Source organism: Rutidosis leptorrhynchoides, chromosome 11, assembly GCF_046630445.1.
Source record: "Rutidosis leptorrhynchoides isolate AG116_Rl617_1_P2 chromosome 11, CSIRO_AGI_Rlap_v1, whole genome shotgun sequence".
NCBI lineage: Eukaryota > Viridiplantae > Streptophyta > Magnoliopsida > Asterales > Asteraceae > Rutidosis > Rutidosis leptorrhynchoides.
In genome coordinates, this window is record NC_092343.1 from 255462501 (window position 1) to 255470000 (window position 7500).

Sequence of the window (7500 nt, forward strand, 5' to 3'; positions counted from 1 at the left end):
TTATACGGTATGCTTAGTATAGATGCTTTATACTTTGATGCTACGGTATGCGGTATTTGTTTTGTGTGGCGTATTCATTTTATACATATATATGTATGTAGTATATTATCATTCACTAAGCGTTAGCTTACCCTCTCGTTGTTGACTCTTTTTATAGATCGCATGTGGATTGGTGGCTCGGGTAAGCGCGAGGACTAGAAGACGTGCATAGTTGCTTTAGTGACTTGCTTTTGGATCATTTAGGATTGGGTAGCGTATCCCCAATCGCCATGCTCGGCTTTGTTGCATTAAAAGTCTTTTGGTCAAATATTGTATTTCGGTACTTAAGGTGGTAAAATGGGTCGTTGTGGGACCCGCTTCGTAAACTTAATTTTATTAATTAAACGTGTTAGTTTTATATGTATGAATTCATGGTTAAAAGCGTTTTGGCTAAAAACGTCGGGAACGGGTCAAACATTTTCGTTAAATTGACTTCCGGGGACAGCGGGCTGTCCAGGTGGTTTGGCGCGCCGCGCACCCACCTGGCGCGCCGCGCAAATGAACTGCACCAGAAATTTTTTTTTGTCATGAAATTTAACGGGGTTTTATACGCGGTATGGTTTGGGTTGTTACAAGTGGTATCAGAGCATGGTCTAAGGGATTTAGGTGACTTGAGATAGGTGCCTAGACTTAGACTTTTGTGTGCGCGTAATTTGTTGCGGGACTTGTAGGATTACGGGTCAGGAACGGGTTTAGTTAGTGCCTTGTTTATAGGTCGACTAACGTTTATATTAGTAATGCGGATATTATTAATATATTATTTGTGTTGTGGTGTAATTCTCGCGTGTGCTTCTATCGCGTAGAATTTTGTTTGTGTTTGTTTATAGCATCGAGCGAGGCGGTCGTTGTACTAACGAGTCGATGCGGCGTGCGTGCGTAATAAGAACTTGCAGACCTTATTACGGGTGCAAATCGTGTCTAACAAGTGATGTACGACGAGTGTTTAGCAAGATGGGAGGGTGTTGTGCGTGTCGTTTTATACGTGCGTGGACTAATCGTTTTGCATTCTTTAGAATGACGACGCGAAACGAGACCGAGACGAACGACACGGAATTTAACGCTAGAGTTACGGCCGCCGTTGCGGAGCAAATGAGGGCGTTTCGAGAAGAAATGGATGGGAAGTATTCCGAATTCCAAAATAGGGGTGAAATGGAGCGTTGTCTTAAGAGCTTCATGAGGACTAAACCCCCTATGTATGATGGGAAACCGGATCCGTTGGTGAGTACGACTTGGGTTTCGGATGTCGAAGGGTGTTTTCGTACTATGGAATGCCCACCCGAGAAAAAGACGAGACTCGCTACTAGTTTGTTGCGAGGTAGGGCGAAGGATTGGTTGGATGGCAAGATTGATCTTGTCGGTGGTGAGACGTTTATGGCATTATCATGGGACGAATTTAAGGAGGAATTCTTCGAGGAGTTCCGAACTTCAGCCGATTTATCGGAATTGCGTTGTGAGTTACGAAATTTGCAACAGGGTTCTATGGACTTGAATACTTTAAAGACGACTTTTATGTCGAAGGCTCGTTTTTGCCCGGAATATTTGGGGAACGATCGTTTGTTGATGGAGGATTTCTATCGAACTTTGAGCGATGACTTGAAAAGCAAAATTAGCCGGGGTTACGCGAAGTCGTTTGCGGAGTTATTTGCGGTGGCTAGAGGTTTCGAGTCTTATACGCGATCGAAAAAGGCCGAACCTTCAAGTGAGAGAAGGGTTATTTCTTATGGTGCTCCGAGTAAGAGGACTAAGGGTCCGAGTGCGAGTACGAGTAATGTGGTAAAGGGCGCGGTGGATTCTCGTGCGCCTAGGTGTTTCAATTGTGGCGTTAGGGGTCACAAGTTGTGGGAATGCACAATGCCGAGAAGTGATGACGGAATGTGCTACTATTGTCATAAAGAGGGACATCGCAAGCCGGATTGTCCCGAGTTGGCGGCGGCGAATGCCGCAAGGAGACGTTGAGGTACATTTCGTTTTAATAAATATGTCTTTTGAATATTTATTTATGTGGCGTTTAGGTTCGGATTTGTTAGATGCATTGTGTTGTGCATGTTATTGTTAAGGGTGACGTTCCTAATGGAAGTACCCTGTGACGATGTTTGATTTTTGGGACGAAGGGCGTAAGACTTGGTGCAACCAAGCATTCCTTAGTATTTGGGAAATGTTACTACCAAGCCACGGAAATGGATTTGGTGTTCGATTGTTAAGCGCGTGTTCGCTTCTGTGTTGAAGTGATGAACCATGGGGTTCGTCGGGTGATTGGAACCTTTGAGATCGAGTGTTTAAAATCTTGACATATGTTAGTAATGGAGTCTTTATGACGCGACATTAGGTGCCTCTTTTATACCTACTAGCGTGGTGTCGACTCCGATTGCGTTGTGGTTACATTGTACTTAGGGTCCCGGGAGAAACCCTTAGGTACATGAGTGACTAAGTGAAACTTGACAAACTAAAGCAATTGGATAATTGCGAGGGTATGGTTTGTGTAATCGTGCTACACTTTTCGTTCGAAGTGTTTAAGGATTGATTGAAATCCTTTGTATGCTCAAGGTTGGAGCGAGGTGTAGTGATGGGTCGTGTGTACCCAATCGTCGGTAAAGTCTACCTTTGGTAGCATTGTACGGTTGTACGAGTTGTGAGATAGGAACGTGGTTCCAAGTGGGGGAGTCGCACTCCCGCACGAGGAAGTTTTAGTGTGATATTTCGGATGATGCTTTTGGTAGATCCGGAAATTTTTGTCGAGACCTAGTTTTGGTCGATTTGTGGTAGGGTACGATTTCGGATAAATTGTACTTATGGTTTGGATTGGAATTACCACCGAGGTGGTAATGTGGTAAACCTCGTTGAGAGATAATGGACGTGTTTGGTGAGCAAGGTGAAATCCTTCGGTTAAGGAAGGTGTGTGTCGGGTTCTCTTTTGGAGAATTCTTGTTCGGTACCTATGCTTGATATAGGTGGTTCTTGCTCGATTATGGTATGTGATTGATGAAGCATGACTTTCGGAGTCCGCTGACTTCATCATGGGATTGACGATTAATGAAGCATGATCTTCGGGTCCGCTGACTTCATTATGGTATGGTTGATTGATGGAGCATGATCTTTAGGGTCCGCTGACTTCATCATGGGAGTACGTGATTGATGGAGCATGATCTTTAGGGTCCGCTGACTTCGTCATGAGCGTGGTGTTGAGATCGGAGAAGCATGATCTTCGGGTCCGCTGACTTCATCCGGTATTGAGATTGGTGGAGCATGACCTTCGGGGTCCGCTGACTTCATCAAGAGAGTTGTGTTGTGGGACGTGAATATCGGGTTGTTCGTATTCACAATATTGCGGGTAGTACGATTGTCCCTGTTAGTTGGGCTCATAGTTTGAGGTAGTGAATGTCGGGTGGTTCGGATTCACTAAGGCTCGGGTTGTACGGCCATCCTCGGTTATACTATGTGGCGGTGGTAGTGAATATCGGTTTGCGCGTATTCACGATGACTCGGGTTGTGCGGTCATTTCGTTGTGAGATATATGGATTGGGTTGGTGGATTTCGGGTTGTGCGAATTCACTAAGGTTCGGGTTGTTTCGACCATCCTCCATATGTGTTTTGGCTCGGGTTGTTTCGGCCATGTTGAGTTGTAATCTATTGGTTGTTTGATACACCAATGGTGGGGTCGTAAGGACCATGTTGTAGGAACTATCGGTCGTTTTATGCGTCGATGGTGGGGTCGTGAGGACCACGTGGTATGATTAGTGATGCGATAGCCGTGTTTCGCTCACATGTTTGTTACGGGTGTGACGATGGATGATTTCGTACACCTTGGGACTTGTGTTCCCATAGCCGTTTTGGGCGTTATCGGTTTCTAACCGTGGGTTTGTGTTGCTACGGTAGCTGCGTATGGGTCGTATTGCGCACTACAATGGATGTTGTTAAGTGGTGTTGTCCGTAAGGATTCGTTTGGTTCGGTCTTCATCGGTTCGGGTTGATGACCTTAGGTTGTGACTTAGTTGCTTTTAGCGTTGTACTCGGTAATAGTACGCTAAGGGATTTATATCTCGGTACGAGAGTGGTTGAGTTTTCCCGATGTTAGGGAGGGAGCATGGTTGTAGTGCTCGGATTGTGGTTTTGATAAATCGCGGGTGACGATTTAGTTGTGGAAAGCGATTCGTTGGGAAAGAATTGCTTAGGAAAGTCGGATTGGGACTTATGTCGAGGACCGTAGGGTGAGGTCCACGTGGTTAAGTGATGAGGATCACGAGGACGTGATCGAGTTTAAGTGGGGGAGAGTTGTAAGACCCGAATATTTATCTTGCTTGTTTGTGTATTAAGACATTCGAGATTGGGTTTCGCGGATTATTTATATAAAGTTTAAAATGAAAAAGAATCTGTTTCAGAGAGGCCGCGCGCCGCGCGGGGTAGGGGCGCGCCGCGCCGATTGCTGCTGACAGAACTCCCTTGTTTTTATTTAAATTAAATGAGGGGTAAAAGGGTAAAATCACATGGGGCCGGATTTGTGTGCCATATTAGCTACTTTGGATCAGTTTTGGATCATTTTTCATGTCCATTCATCCCTTCCAAATATTTAGAGAGAGATTGGAGGTTTTGGTGAAGAAGAAGCTCGAATCGTTCAAAGTCTCGGGTTTTAAAGTTGTTCCTTTCGTTCTCGGCTACACGGTGATAGTATTGGTAAGCTCAAACTCCGAATTTCATCTATTTAATTTGATATTCAAGTTAGGGTTTTGAGTTAATTTGTTGTAATACCCTTTTTGGTGATGAAATGGGTTTAGTGATGCTAGTAATCGGGTTTATTGTTAATTGTTGGTGGATTTTGGGTTGGTGAACTAATTGGCCATGTTTAGAACTTTAATTTGAGTTTAATCACTTAAGTTAGTGATTATGGAAGTATTGGAAACCATTTTAGGTTGTTTGGTTGACTAACTTTGACTTTGGGTCAAATTAGGGTTTGGTGGTGACTATGACCCGATTGGCGATTTAATGAGGTTTATAAACTTAAAATGGATTAAGTTGAAGTATAGAACCGAGTTAAATGTGTTTTGGTGTCAAAACTTGTAAAGGATGAGATTTTGACCTTTATGGGTCAAAATTAGGGTTTAAGTGTCAAAATGGGTATGACACGTGTTTGGCACTTGTGTTCGGGTTTAATGGATGTATTAGGACCATTCTCACTCGTGTTAGTGATTATTGATTAGTTTTGGGCGCGGTTTGTACTTGGAAGTGCATTTGGGTCGAATTTGCACTAAGGGTCGAATTGGGTGGTTTATAAATCCATCCTAATTGTATTGTTGTAATTGTGATAATGGAATAGGTATCTTCCATTGGCAAGTTGCGGATTCACTTGGAAGCTTCTTCAAGACTTCAAGGTGAGTGATAATATCCTATGTGCATATGTATGTGTAGGATGGGTGCGGGTCGGGTGAAGTGATTCTCGGTCATAGAGCTCACTTCACATATAGGTGGACTTGATGGACTTGTGTATAAGTCCAATTGGCACGGTTGTGCATTTTGGTTGACCATCTTTGGCGAGGTGCACATTTTGTGTGCACATTACCACACATGGTTGTGATTTGGTTGTTATAACCCTAATGGCGAAGGGTTGATATGGTTGTGTTGTGGATGACCCCGATGTGGTGGATTTTATAATCCCGTGACCGTGGGCTTTAGTAATGAGAAATGAATCTCGGGTAGTGCGGATTCATGGTGACTCGGGTTGTTCGGTCACCTTATTGAGGTAGTGGATCTCGGGTAGTGCGGATTCACGATGACTCGGGTTGTTCGGTCATCTTATGGTTGAGAAGTGAATTTCGGGTTGTGCGAATTCACAAGGCTCGGGTTGTTCGGCCAATGTTCGTGTGTTTGAGGTTAAGGGGTTAACCTTGTTCGTTTATATTGTTATATATATATATTAATGTGTTGTTGTGTTGTAGCTAACCCTCCGGGTGTAACTATTTGGCGATGTTCACTTTGTCGTTGGTGGACTTATTTCGTTGTTGTATCTTTAGCTTAATGCTTAGAGATTATACGGTATGCTTAGTATAGATGCTTTATACTTTGATGCTACGGTATGCGGTATTTGTTTTGTGTGGCGTATTCATTTTATACATATATATGTATGTAGTATATTATCATTCACTAAGCGTTAGCTTACCCTCTCGTTGTTGACTCTTTTTATAGATCGCATGTGGATTGGTGGCTCGGGTAAGCGCGAGGACTAGAAGACGTGCATAGTTGCTTTAGTGACTTGCTTTTGGATCATTTAGGATTGGGTAGCGTATCCCCAATCGCCATGCTCGGCTTTGTTGCATTAAAAGTCTTTTGGTCAAATATTGTATTTCGGTACTTAAGGTGGTAAAATGGGTCGTTGTGGGACCCGCTTCGTAAACTTAATTTTATTAATTAAACGTGTTAGTTTTATATGTATGAATTCATGGTTAAAAGCGTTTTGGCTAAAAACGTCGGGAACGGGTCAAACATTTTCGTTAAATTGACTTCCGGGGACAGCGGGCTGTCCAGGTGGTTTGGCGCGCCGCGCACCCACCTGGCGCGCCGCGCAAATGAACTGCACCAGAAATTTTTTTTTGTCATGAAATTTAACGGGGTTTTATACGCGGTATGGTTTGGGTTGTTACATAAATCTTAGTCGCGACTTGGATTTATAGCCCATTGCCAAGCTAAATCAAGCACGACGTCGTGCATTTGAAAAAATTATGACTCCTCAGAAAATCAATGTCTGTTCCTGTCACTTCACTTTTTGTGCAATATGTATATATAGGGGGTACCATGTCCACTCCATGCCCTGGTACCCAGATGTTGGGTCGGAAAGTGCATGCTACTAGAGGTTGCCTAGCGAACCGGAGAGCGATTACGAGTAACGAGTGACCCTATAACATGAAGCCAAACACCAAGTCGTGGCCCCGAAAACCAAGTCGTGACCGAGAAATAATAGCCACGGCCTGGTCGTCACCTAGCAAACCAAGTCGCGACTTGGTTTTCCAGGCCACTGCCAAGCTAAATCTAAGTCGCGACTTGGATTTTTAGCCCATTGCCAAGCTAAATCAAGCACGACGCCGTGATTTTGAAAAATTATGATTCCTCAGAAAATCAATGTCTGTTCCTGTCACTTCACTTTTTGTGCAATATGTATATATAGGGGACTGGGTGTTCCTGGACGAGGGCGTGCGAGCTGAGTCACTAGTCGAAATTTGTTCTCGACTACTGTGTGCCAATATACTCCATTCCCGACCGGAATTACCCCTTCTCCTCGGTGGGGAGTTCGTTTTTTGGCTTAAAAAAGCCTAAAAGCGGGCGAGGATCCCGGAGTATTGACGTTCGAGAAGCTAAAGCCCACCACACGTCGATGCTGGACCCTCCTTGGTGGCATGCCGGCTTTCGTGAATGTGCTGTAGGTTTCGTGAATGTGGGTTTGGTTTCGTGAATGTGTGTTGTGGATGATGCTCGTTA